Source organism: Lissotriton helveticus, chromosome 6, assembly GCF_964261635.1.
Source record: "Lissotriton helveticus chromosome 6, aLisHel1.1, whole genome shotgun sequence".
Taxonomy (NCBI): domain Eukaryota; kingdom Metazoa; phylum Chordata; class Amphibia; order Caudata; family Salamandridae; genus Lissotriton; species Lissotriton helveticus.
In genome coordinates, this window is record NC_136067.1 from 125,111,300 (window position 1) to 125,125,981 (window position 14,682).

Sequence of the window (14,682 nt, forward strand, 5' to 3'; positions counted from 1 at the left end):
TAAAAGGTATGTACGCTGTGTGGTTCAAAAAGTCACACTTTGATTTCCCTAATAGACAGTACAATATTTTTGAAATTGCGTGCTCTGTCTGAGTCACCTTTTTAAGGATCAATAAGTATGGCCAAAATATTATAGCGGATCTTTCCCCTCAAGGTGGGTGTACTACTGTGTTTTAGAACAAAATTTGACCTTCCCAGCAATGCTCCCACCAAGACCCTTACTAAAGCCAGTCGCAAAAATGTAGAAGAACCCAATCATATCTCCAAAAACGATGCCTAGCAGAAAAATGGTTACAAAACGTACTTTGAAAGTAACAGTAGACCCAAATACAGACCGTGGATTGTATTCAAACCACTTGCCTGCAAGCAAAAGTATCCATAGCCAGCATCGCTCCAACAGTGCTCTACAACAACAGAACCGCGTTGCAATAGAACCCCCCTAAACACATGCAATCCTGCTGCTAGGGCTAACCCTAACGAACCCTAACTTACAAAAAGTGCCAAAACTGGTGTTTCCTTATGGATTTTGTCCAACTAACTTCTAGCCGGTATTAGACCTTCCCAGGAATGCCCCAGGCAAGACCCGCCAACCCACCCGCAAAAAAACACCCGACACAACACCACCAAACAGCGAAAAAGCTAAATCTCATACTTACAATGTCTCTCGGCCTTCGGTCCAAACGCGGCGCTGTGCAGCTAGGTCGTCATCATCATCATCAATCATCATAACTCCTGTTTTCCACCACGGATTTCCTGAAAAGCAAATGCAATCAAGATTAGACTGTCGCAGCAGTGCTTCGACAGAGACCCCGGCCGCAACCCACCCACGAACAGCAGGAAGCCCCCCAAAACGCTACATTGAGCAAGATGTCTGAAGAAATGGCAAAAAAAAGGCTGTTCCTTATGGATTTTGTCCAAAACACTTGTATCCGGTATTAGACCTTCCCAGGAATGCCCCAGGCAAGACCCGCCGGCGCCAACCCACCCGCAAAAAAACACGCGACACAACACCACCAAACAGCGAAAAAGCTAAATCTCATACTTACAATGTCTCTCGGCCTTCGGTCCAAACGCGGCGCTGTGCAGCTAGGTCGTCATCATCATCAATCATCATAACTCCTGTTTTCCACCACGGATTTCCTGAAAAGCAAATGCAATCAAGATTAGACTGTCGCAGCAGTGCTTCGACAGAGACCCCGGCCGCAACCCACCCACGAACAGCAGGAAGCCCCCCAAAAGGCTACATTGAGCAAGATGTCTGAAGAAATGGCAAAAAAAAGGCTGTTCCTTATGGATTTTGTCCAAAACACTTGTATCCGGTATTAGACCTTCCCAGGAATGCCCCAGGCAAGACCCGCCGGCGCCAACCCACCCGCAAAAAAACACCCGACAACACCCCCAAACAGCGAAAAAGCTAAATCTCATACTTACAATATCTCTCGGCCTTCGGTCCAAAGTAACGCGCTGTGCAGCTAGGTCATCATCAATCATCATAACTCCTGTTTTCCACCACGGATTTCCTGAAAAGCAAATGCAATCAAGATTAGACTGTCGCAGCAGTGCTTCGACAGACACCAAAAATTACACACAAACCCCCGGAACCCCGCCAAAGAGCACCTCAAAGGCAAGCAAGTCAGCAAAAACGGCAAGAAATTTCCACCTCATATTTGGTCCAAAACACTTTTGTCCATTATTAGAGCTTCACAGCAATGGGCCCAAAACCGTCAACTCACCCGCAAAGAAGTACAACACCCCCACAAGTGCTGAGTCTTTCTTCATTGTGCGTAATCCAGCACTCTGCTTGGAGGGAAATCGCAGTCTGGAGGAGGAGGATAGAGGAGCATGTTCTTCAGAACTTGTGAACCTGAGGAATGTAGACTGCGGCACCTTCAAATCAATAAGCAAACAAGTGAAGACAGTTCTGATGATGGTCTTGTTTTTGGGATTAGGTGATTAAAGTTTGAATTAAATTAACTGTGCAAAACAAAGAAAGAGAGACACAAAGCACACAGGAATAAAAGTGAATGAGGACGAAAAAGAAAGTTCTTGATTGATTGTCTCATTTTCAGGGCTCGGTGTCAGGGAATAAGAACAAGATTTCGTCATCATACTCTGCGAATTCAGGCTGGATGAGGTCAGTGGCACCGAACAGAGAAAAAATCCCCTCATCTACGTTGCTGTCCTCATCGTCTTCATGTGGCGTGCTTTCTCGCACTTTGTAATCTGGTGGTATGAGGTGCTGATTCATCTTGATCATTGTCAGCCGCTCCACATTTTTGGGCGATAGGCGGCTCCGTTTGGCAGTTACAATGCCACCAGCAGCACTGAAAACACGTTCAGAAGACACACTTGCGAGTGGGCAAGACAAATAGTTTATAGCCAGGTTGTAGAGCTGTGGCCACAATTGTTTTTTGCCATGCCAATACTGCAATGGCTCCTCATTAAGAAAGACCACTGTTGAGTCATTCAGATAGTCCTGCACCATCGACTCAAGGTCATCAACTGTTCCTCCACTTTGCTTACTTTTTGCTGTGCCTGTGACATTTTTTAGAGAACCATACCCCATCAAACTTAGCCAATCCTCCTCCCCAGCCACTGTTAGTGTTGTCATTGTGTGTGGTGCAGATGATCCAGTTGCCGGTGTCTTTAACGGCTGAGAGGTCACTTGTGCCCCAGCCACAGGTGCAGAAGTGGATTCTTGTGACTGCGGATGGCCTGCTGATGCTGATGCTGATGTACTGGCTTCTCCTTCAATAACCTGCCGTTCTTTTTCAAACCTCTTGGCTGACCAGGCTAACCAATGTTTGTACTTTTGAACATCTGCATCAGCGAAAGGAAAGAATGCGTTGTCTGCCAGCGCCTTTTTGTAGCGTGGATCCAGAATAGTAGCACAAATGTAATGCTGATCTGAGTTGATGTTTTTAAGACGTTCATCACCACGTAGGCGATGTAATAATTTCTCAGACAAAATGAAATGGGTTTTTTTTTTTTCATCTTTTTCAAACTCAGAAGAAACCGCCATCAGTTGGTGCTCCAGTATGCACAACAATGGGATAGCTTTTCCCAAATTACAGTCCTCCTGGCTGACTGCACGCGTGAAGAACTCAAAAGGACGAAGCATGTCTGTCAGGCTTTTAACTATGGCCCATTGCGCCTTACTCATCCGCAGGTCCTCCTTCTGAGATGTAGCCTCTGTCAAGAAATAGTGATCGAGTACCGTATACTGCTCATGCAGACGCTCAAGCATGTAGAAGGTTGAGTTCCAACGTGTTGCCACCTCCTGGATGAGTGCTTTCACTGGCATTCCACGTTGAAGTAGCAGTCTCCGCAGATGCTTCCGGGCCTTAAAAGAATGGCTGAAATGGTTGCACATTTTGCGGCAGGTGGCCATTACCTCGAACGCTGGACTCTCTTTATCACTCAAGAATTTTTGAACTACCAGGTTGATACAGTGCGCCAAACACGGCACTCTAACATGGTGACCCTGTGACATGGCCTTAACTACATTGGCGCCATTATCCGTGGAAACATAACCAATCTTGCGTTTTAGGGGGGATAGCATTGACAACACCTTTTTGTCAAACTCTTCCAAAAGGTTTTCTGCTGTGTGACTTTTCTCCAAGGCAAACATGGCTAGTGTTGCATGTTTCCGAGCAGCTTTGAAAACTTGGTCCGGGTCAACACCTGCGTTTAGCTTTGCTATAACACCTGAAAAAGAGACCCAGTGTGCAGTGATGCACATGTAATCATCGCCTGGGCCACTGGTCCACATGTCTGTTGTCAGATGTATTGTGTGAACAGCACTCTTCTGCAAAGCTGCCCCAATCGCCTGCAGCACATCTTCATGTAGTGCTGGAACCGCAACTCTGGCAAAATAGAACCGGCTCGGAACCTTCCATTTAGGGCAGAGCGTTGCAACTAATTCAAGAAAACCTACCGCTTCTACAAAAGAAAAAGGTAGAAGGTCCACAGCTAGCATTTTAGCCAGCTTAGTGTTATACAGACGCGTCAGTGGGTGGTTGCGTTCATATGGCACGTCTGAAGTAAGCATTGTTCTAATGTTGGCCTGGACCAAGCATTTACGGGCTGATAATGACTTCGTTGACCCAATTTTGCTCGCTGGTGAACTTTTGTGCGTTGGTGTCTCACTCGCTCCAACACTCTTAGTGTGCCTCACATTGGGTGTGCTGCTGAGAGGGGTACTGGGTGTAAGGGAAGTGTTTGACACGTCTTCTTCCTGCTCGTCAACATCAGATGAAACATCAACGTTTCCTTGATTTTGGCCTTTCTTGATCGCAGCTAGGTGCGCAAACCATTGGACACCGTGCTTTCTGTCAAGATGACCACTCTGGCCGCCGGTACCATAGTTGCTACCTGGCTTACCACGACTAACTGCAAGCTTACAAAGGGTACAAATGGCAAACCTTGGATTTTTGGGACAAACAGTAAAGAAGTCCCAAACTGGGGACTTGAAGTGTCTGTGGGACCTGGAGGAGGCGGCGATACTGGTGGTGGTGGTGGTCATGAAGCTAATGCCAGATGAAGTGGAGGATCTGGATTGGCCAACTTTTGTACGTTTTCCACTTTCACCGCCACTAATTAAGGTCGAGGTTGACGCAGGTCTCTTCTTGCCAGAAAGAAATATGGAAGCGGGACGAGTTGGTGTACTACTTAACTCCAATGATTGTGGTGTTTCCACTGCCTCCTCATCGACAACATCATCATCATCATCATCACGCGCAGCAGCTCTTCGGGCTAGGGTCAAAATGTCTGTTTGCTGCATGCCCGCTGGGGCTGCAGTGACCTTTATGATGACTGGGTCGTCGTTGGCAGAGTCTTCATCAGCAGCAGTATCCGCCACTTCTTGTTGAGCCTCATCACACTCCATAAGTCTGAGACTTTGGACGAGCTTCCTTTTACGCTTAAGTACCTTTGTTGGATCATGGTGTGCCTCACTCTCAGACGGCTGTGGTGCTGGTTCCCAAGTTTGATCCGTATCATCAGAAGGAGGTGTGCTTGAAGAGGATGTAGACACCACCCTTGATCTCTTCCTTGCTAGGGTTGTGGAAGACAATGAAGGATCATCAGGAGGAGTGGCTTCCTCAAATGATACCTCGCCTTGATTGTCGATTTCCTGATGTGCCCCTACTTCGGGAGGAACAACTATTGTGGGCACTTGTTGTGACCCTCCATGCACCTCTGCATGCGCATCTCCTTGCGCTGCCTCTCCTTCCACATGTACTTGGGCTTGTACTTGCACATGTGATTGTTGTTGCCGCTGTGGTTGTTCAACACTCGTCAGATGAGCTACAACAACCTGTGTTGATTGAGGGACATTGCTGCTGCTTTCTTGCGATGAGCCAACATCACTGGTCGATGGTGATTGAAGAAGTATACTGGCTGCCTCTGCAGCACTCAAGGGCTAGGACTTAAGTTGGCGTGGTGGTGGTGGTGGCACTGAGCCCAATGGAGCGGGGGTGCTGCTGCCAGCTTGGTCCCCAGCAGATCCCGCTGCAGCTGCTGCAGGCATACTTTTTTTTTTACTCACAAAAAAAGGGGCGGGCGGCACACCAGTGTCCTTGGTAACTTGCTTCTTCTGCTCCTTACTGGCACCTTTCTTGCTAGAGGAGCTACGGGTTACTTTTTTTGGGGCCATCTTCTTCAGAGCAGGTCAGCAGGCAGCAGTTGCACGAGTTGCAGAGGGTTCTGTGTCCAGACGTGACGTCGCGTGACGTTATGCTGCACACACCGCTGCAGGACTTCTTCCTGGCACTGGTGGTTCTATTGAGTCTTCTTGTGCACCTAAAAGCAATGGAAGACAGAGGAACATCAGTTCAGTTATACACCCCAAAAAATCGACAAAACACAGAAAAATGAGCACAATCCCATGCCATCCATGATGTTTACATTGAAGACACCCCACAGAAAGACTAGGGACATGCAAGTATGCAACACTCACTACCCCTGGGCATAAGGGATGAAAAGTAGGCAAAATAAGTGCAGGCCTCAGACACTGCCTCTCCTCAAAATGGCCCCCTTACACCCCAAGCACATGTTGCCTGTACCAGCCAGCACTCAAGATGGCCACCACCACCACCCACATGGCCAGTCCACATCAACAGTACACCCCCAAAAAACAGAAAAACAGCCAGAAATCACCACAATCCAATGCCATCCATGATGTTTACATCAAAGAGAGTGAGACAACACCACAGGCACACTCAGTCCATGCACCACCACCACCCCTGGGCAAGCAAAAGGCCACACCAGCAGCCCCCCAAAAACGACAAAAAACAATAAAATAAGCACAATCCCAGCCCATCCATGGCCTCAATTATGTTTAAATTCAAGAAGACACCCCACAGAAAGACTAGGCCCATGCAACACTCACCACCCCTGGGCAAAGGGCCACACCAGCAGGCCCAAAAAAACGACAAAAAACAATAAAATCTGCACAATCCCAGCCCATCCATGGCCTCAATGGTGTTTAAATTCAAGAAGACACCCCACAGAAAGACTAGGCCCATGCAACACTCACCACCCCTGGGCAAAGGGCCACACCAGCAGGCCCAAAAAAACGACAAAAACCAATAAAATCTGCACATTCCCAGTCCATCCATGACCTCAATGGTGTTTAAATTCAAGAAGACACCCCTCAGAAACACTAGGCCCATGCAACACTCACTACCCCTGGGCATAAGGGATGAAAAGTAGGCAAAATAAGTGCAGGCCTCAGACACTGCCTCTCCTCAAAATGGCCCCCTTACACCCCAAGCACATGTTGCCTGTACCAGCCAGCACTCAAGATGGCCACCACCACCACCCACATGGCCAGTCCACATCAACAGTACACCCCCAAAAAACAGAAAAACTGCCAGAAATCACCACAATCCAATGCCATCCATGATGTTTACATCAAAAAGAGTGAGACAACACCACAGGCACACTCAGTCCATGCACCACCACCACCCCTGGGCAAGCAAAAGGCCACACCACCAGCCCCCCAAAAACGACAAAAAACAATAAAATAAGCACAATCCCAGCCCATCCATGGCCTCAATTATGTTTAAATTCAAGAAGACACCCCACAGAAAGACTAGGCCCATGCAACACTCACCACCCCTGGGCAAAGGGCCACACCAGCAGGCCCAAAAAAACGACAAAAAACAATAAAATCTGCACAATCCCAGCCCATCCATGGCCTCAATGGTGTTTAAATTCAAGAAGACACCCCACAGAAAGACTAGGCCCATGCAACACTCACCACCCCTGGGCAAAGGGCCACACCAGCAGGCCCAAAAAAACGACAAAAAACAATAAAATCTGCACAATCCCAGCCCATCCATGGCCTCAATGGTGTTTAAATTCAAGAAGACACCCCACAGAAAGACTAGGCCCATGCAACACTCACCACCCCTGGGCAAAGGGCCACACCAGCAGGCCCAAAAAAACGACAAAAAACAATAAAATCTGCACAATCCCAGCCCATCCATGGCCTCAATGGTGTTTAAATTCAAGAAGACACCCCTCAGAAACACTAGGCCCATGCAACACTCACTACCCCTGGGCATAAGGGATGAAAAGTAGGCAAAATAAGTGCAGGCCTCAGACACTGCCTCTCCTCAAAATGGCCCCCTTACACCCCAAGCACATGTTGCCTGTACCAGCCAGCACTCAAGATGGCCACCACCACCACCCACATGGCCAGTCCACATCAACAGTACACCCCCAAAAAACAGAAAAACAGCCAGAAATCACCACAATCCAATGCCATCCATGATGTTTACATCAAAGAGAGTGAGACAACACCACAGGCACACTCAGTCCATGCACCACCACCACCCCTGGGCAAGCAAAAGGCCACACCAGCAGCCCCCCAAAAACGACAAAAAACAATAAAATAAGCACAATCCCAGCCCATCCATGGCCTCAATTATGTTTAAATTCAAGAAGACACCCCACAGAAAGACTAGGCCCATGCAACACTCACCACCCCTGGGCAAAGGGCCACACCAGCAGGCCCAAAAAAACGACAAAAAACAATAAAATCTGCACAATCCCAGCCCATCCATGGCCTCAATGGTGTTTAAATTCAAGAAGACACCCCACAGAAAGACTAGGCCCATGCAACACTCACCACCCCTGGGCAAAGGGCCACACCAGCAGGCCCAAAAAAACGACAAAAAACAATAAAATCTGCACAATCCCAGCCCATCCATGGCCTCAATGGTGTTTAAATTCAAGAAGACACCCCTCAGAAACACTAGGCCCATGCAACACTCACTACCCCTGGGCATAAGGGATGAAAAGTAGGCAAAATAAGTGCAGGCCTCAGACACTGCCTCTCCTCAAAATGGCCCCCTTACACCCCAAGCACATGTTGCCTGTACCAGCCAGCACTCAAGATGGCCACCACCACCACCCACATGGCCAGACCACATCAACAGTACACCCCCAAAAAACAGAAAAACAGCCAGAAATCACCACAATCCAATGCCATCCATGATGTTTACATCAAAGAGAGTGAGACAACACCACAGGCACACTCAGTCCATGCACCACCACCACCCCTGGGCAAGCAAAAGGCCACACCAGCAGCCCCCCAAAAACGACAAAAAACAATAAAATAAGCACAATCCCAGCCCATCCATGGCCTCAATTATGTTTAAATTCAAGAAGACACCCCACAGAAAGACTAGGCCCATGCAACACTCACCACCCCTGGGCAAAGGGCCACACCAGCAGGCCCAAAAAACGACAAAAAACAATAAAATCTGCACAATCCCAGCCCATCCATGGCCTCAATGGTGTTTAAATTCAACAAAACAGTTGTATCATGCACCCATAACCAACCCTGGTCCTACTGGATACTGTGGCTACCCACAATATAATTTATTTAATTTTCTGAAAAAGTTCCAAAATTGTACTTGCAGCAACTGTAATGCCCCAAACAAACTTACTTGTGAAAGTTGATTTCTAATCCAAAAGTGATCCAAAGACAGTCAAAAAGGCCTCAAATCCAAATATCCAGCAGCACCCACAAAAAGTAATCCTTCCAGCTCCAGATCCAAATGAAAGTGACCAGGAGATGGACAAAGCACTGGGAGGAGCCTGCTGGACAGGAACAGGAAGTTGGAGACTGTGGGGCACTTCCTTCCTCCCCCCCCCCCAAAATGGACTCCTTGCAAAAAAAAAGGCCATGCAAATGTCAACCTGAGGAGTGATTCTGATAAAAATCATAATTTTCTGAAGGTTTATCCTGTTTGCTGGTGATTTTCTTGTGCGAAATTGCAAAATCTCTATTTCGCAAGTGCGAGATTGTTCCTTTCCGCCGCAACTACATGTTCGCAATTGCGAACTCTCGCGAGGTGTGCTGTGCAAGGTGGCAAGCCGCGAGTACGTATTCGCGGGCGACAAACTCCCGCGGGAACACGCAGCAAGATCTAAAATGGCGCGTCACTCGCAAAGAAAAACAACTCGGCAAACGCTAAAATGACGGAAAGTGAACGCCGTGCACCACGCCGCGCGCCGCAACCAAGCAAAAAATCCGCCGCGAGCGGATTCACGGATTTTCGACAAATTCGCGAGCGTTCGCGGATTGCGGATTTGCCGAAAATCCGAAAAATCCGCGAGCGGAGCGGATTTTACGCCCATGCTTAATCCTCAGGTCTTCCTCCCCGCTGTCCCGTCCTTCCTTTCCCCTGTTTGACCATCCTAAGTCTGCATATTTCTTAAACCAGACTTTGGGCTGTCGAGAGGTGAACCCCTTTGAGCATCGGTTCGATCCTTAGGATACGATTGGTCTGGGACACAGTCCTGTGCCCCACATGTCCCAGAACAATCCCACCAGTAAAAATAATTGAATAACCTCCTCTCACTTAACACCTCTTCAGTACAGGGCATTTTACCTTCTCCCTCCCGCTTGTTGGAGGTTCGGGTGAGGATGATGCAAAAACTTTTTCTCAGGGAGACTCCGCATTACAGAGTATGAGGATCCCTGCCACAGATGTTCGGGTGTAGGTCAAATGTTAAAGGTCCTTCAGGTTTAACCCATTAAAAAGAACAGTGGACACTTGCCAGGTTGACCTAAGGCACCTTTCAATATATTTCTTTTGTCCCTCTGTTAATCCTTGTTGCTCTTCTTTCTAAAGATGTCACTCTACCTATGAACAGAGGGTTTACACGCCTTTCCTGGCCACTTTTAAACTTACATGTCACAGACCAGAACTACAGATAAGAAATGAAAGAAATCCTATTCAGCCTGTAAGTTACACCATGATCATCCCTGAGATCTTTTCATGATGATTCAGTGGTCCTTGAACACTATCATTCTCACTTTCCAGGATATGTCCGCTAATTAACTCATGCACATCAATGTGTTCTATGTTAACAAGTATACTTGCAGTAAATACAAACAGAAAACTATCACTTCAGGCAGTCAATGTCTGATGATAGATCTGTGTTCACCTTTAAGGAAATAGATCTTGAATATGTATGCTCCCACTCTAGCATTTACACATTACACATTGCCCTACCATCACGGATAGTCGAAGAACAATCTAAAGTTATTCCTTCTGTTTTAAGAACACATTATAAATGTTTCATTTTTGTTACAGGAAACGGTATTCCCCAAGGCCCTAAACCTAACAAATTCTATCACAACCCGACTTATTCGGAAAAGATTTTCTCTATCCAAGCTTTCTGAACAACTACTTCCTGATAAGCAGGCCTTCCTTGGCTCTCAAAGTTTCTAGAAAAGGTGATGGTGCACCATGTAGGTGATGCAACATTATGTTGAGGCACATACATACCCTCATGAAGTTCAGTCCTTGGCAGGAGGTCTTAGATGTTGACTTTGACCATTGCTATATGACTGAAATTTTGGTTCCTCTAATCCGTTACAACAGGAGGCAGGGGACATGTGTCACTGAGGTGGCTAGTTTACCGATAAATAGTATGCCCACTTTAAAAACAGGGGGCATATGTTAAAAATAGTATCACTCAATATTAGTACACAAAGAATACTAATTTAACTTAAGCAGTAGCTTAGTATATATCTTTAAGTTCCAGAAACATTTACAAAACACTAACACTCACTGGATGATGTCATCAATGATGTTATCAGTGATGTAATTAGTGATTCACTGGCCATGTCATAAGTAGGCCTGGGCAGAGTTCCGCTATGCGGAACTCAGTGAAATGACAAAAAAAAACTATGCTGCGCTCTGTGGAGATCCTCAGGCAGCGGAGTGAGGTAAATTGCGCTGCTTGCACTGATTTTTAGCGTGGGCATTTGTTCCATGCTGTAAAATCAGTGTACACCCTGCGTGCCCTACATTCGGCGAACCAGTCTTGCATGTATCCCTCACATACGTAGAGCTAGATCTGGCGGTCGCTCCTTTAGACGCCTGGCCCTCACTCTCTGGAACTCTCTCCCCCTTCACATCCGGAGCAACCCTGCCCATCAGGCTTTCAGACGTCTTGTGAAGACTTGGCTTTTTTCCCAGGTCTAATTCCCTCTATTCTGGTCCCTGTATCTTCCCAGGTATATTTCCCTTTGTCTTGTCTCCTTCTTAGTCTGCTTTCAGCGCTGGGACGCCATGCGCTTTATAAGTATTTTAATCTAATCCAATCTAAACACCACAACACAGCGTAACAGGGTGCAGCTTCTTTTTGCCACTAGAGTAAATGTTCTACTATAATGGCAGCTTCCACAACATGAGCAGCAGGTTTCTCAATGTGAGCAGTAGCGACCTGCTGCGACTGCCTGTGTTGAGAAATCTCACCGAGAGGTGATCGCACTTGCCAACTTAATGTCAGTGAAGTTTGAGTGAGGAAAAAATCCACTACGTGGATTTTTTAGGAACTCTACGCTTATCGCGGAGCATAGATTGGGAGAAACTCTACAAAGTCCGCGAGCGGGCAGAGTGGAGTTTATCACCCAGGCCTAGTCATGAGTGATGTAATATGTGAGGTGATAAGCAGTACATTGCAGCGTCGTAGGTTACAGTTAGCTGAGCTAACTGTAATTTTCTGGGTTGTGTATGAGTGAAATTTAAGCCTAATTATCATGCCCCTGTAACCTTTGTTTTTTCCTTGAATTTCTAAGGTTTTTAAATTCTATTTCCTAACTACAACACCCTTGTTAACTTTGAATTTCTAAGGTTTTTTCAAAGTTGTTTCTCAACTATAACTTCCCTTTTAATGAATGGTATTTCCTAACTTTGAGAGTGAGTGTGTGAGGGAGTGCATGAGTATATCAGTGAGTGTGTGAGTGTCTCAATGGGTGTGTGAGTGTCTGTTTGGGTCTAGGAGTGGCTGTATAAGTGTGTCACTGGGTGGGTGAGTGGGTGTCTGAGTGGGTATGTGAGTGTCTGAATGGCTGCATGAGTGTTGGAGTTAGTGTCTGAGTGGTTCTGTGAGTGGGTAAGAGAGTGTCTGAGTGGGTTTGCAAGTGCCACCATGAGTGTGTGAGTCAGCCTGTAATTGAGTGCACAATGTCTGACTGTGCCTGTGAGTGAGTGGGTTCATTATTCTCTGAGTGGGTCTGTTGGTGGGTGTGTGAGTCTATGAGTGGTTGTGTGAGTGGCTGTATGGGTCTGTGAGTGTTACATGAGTGTCTGTGTGGGTCTGTGAATGGTTGTACATGTCAGAGTAGGTCTGTGCAAGGGTGCATGAGTGTTTGAATGGGTCTGTGAGTGGCAGTACAGGTCTTTGAGTGGATGCATGTCCTGGTAAGTATCTGAATGAGTCTGTGAGGGGGGTGTTAGGGTCTGAGTGGGTCTGTGAGTGAATATATCAGTATTTGAGTGCATTTGTCAGAGGTTGCGTGAGTGCCTGGGTCTCAAAGTATCTGTGTAGATATGTTAGTAGCCATGTGAGTGACATGGCCACAAAGGAAATGCACCTGCCCTTTTATCCAACAAGAGTCCACAGTTTTGCACAAAATATCTACTCAAGTGGAGTACATTCTACTGGGTAATTACTAAGTGCTTCCTCCTTGGGTAAATGTCCAGTATGTATTTTGTACTACAGCTACATAATGGAGCAAGAGGAAATGTCACCAGTGACCTTGAATGAGTTTTGACAATGTGATTGTTCCTGGTGTATCTTTGTCCAGAAATATGTGATAACATAAATCCTCCTATAGACAAGACAACAAGATGACAAAGGGTATTTTCTCCTAACTATATGAAACAAGTGCTTCTTTGTTTAGTGGAGATGTCCTCGCATTCTTCGGCATCAAGAACTCCTCACCACAATCAGTGGAAAATGCACTGTGGGGGCCGCTTGCTAGGCTGTACCTCATCCTGACAAAAGGCAGGCAGACCTGTGCATACCACTAAGGTTGGCGAAGACAAACAGTTGAAGCTTCCAAGTGATTTGCACATTTCCATAGTTGTAGTCATTTAAAGGAAGAACCATGGACTCTGCTCTCACTAGGTGAGGACAGGAAAGAACCCACTCATCTCAGTCAAATGCAGATTGCGTTCCAAAAGATCAGTGATGCATTCACCCTCCATTAAGCATTTCAGATAATTGTTCAATATGAAATTGCTCAAAAACACACTTATTTTCTGACACTCCCAGGAGTTAGGATAATTTGTCTTTTATAGAAGTGGCGCTTCGGCGGGGACGTTTGTTATGTTTATATTTGTAAGTGCCTCCAGTTGAGGTTTATCTTCTGTGAAATGTGCAGTAGGGCCATGGGGATGGGATCCCGGGGCTGAACTCTTGGCTGGGCCCCCAGTCTGCAGGATTGGGGACTGTGGGGGGAGCCTGGATGCCCCAGTGGTCCTTGCAGGCTTCATGCATCCAGCAGAAGATGGCATTGCTCTCACACACAGGGACCTGCTAAACATGCAGTTCCCTCATATGAGAGCAATAGTTTCAACTGTTTCCCATTCTGTTTGTCAGCGGCAGGAAATCAGACTAAAACTCCGCTCCCAGCAAGCGGGGGTACTTTGAAAGCTCCTGTTTGCTGGAAGTTGATTGTTTGCTGCTGCTTAGTGGGAGCTGTCATAACTCCCTCCAAGCAACAGCAAACGGCTATGTTCCGGAGTGTGCACTCTAGGACATGAGCTGTCCCTGGTGGTTGGCGATCCTCAAGGCCATAAACGGCTCCAGGAGGGGGGAGCTGCACTTCCACCCTGTGAGCTCCCCTCCTTAATAATTAAACTCAGAATGCCCCTAGGACCTGGCCCAGATGGAGGCAATATTAAAAGCATGCACGGGAGACCACACTACAGAGTACATTTTGTTTAAAGTGCTTTTTTTCCTGCCAGAGCCCCTCTGGGATCCCAGGACCAAGGCTACAGGGTTAGAGTATTCATACTCTGATCTGTATGCTTTTTTGTGGGTGTTTTTAGAACTCGGCTGAAGCTGAGTCCCAAGATGGTTGCCAACACTTCCTGGTTGAAGTGATAGAAGACAGTCAGAGCTCTGCATATCTCTGCATGAGCTCCTTATTATTCGCAAAGACTTCACAACCTCAGATATCCAAATCTGGATTTCCTTTAATTTCTTGCAAACTACTGAACAGCTTCACATCAAATATCTGAATGCATGATCTGCTAACCAAACTATACCTTTCTGCCAAATTTGGTGTATTTCTATCCAGCAGTTTTGACTGCAGGCGTGTCTTAAAACTCTTTAGGAATTCACAATGGAGCACACTTTTTAC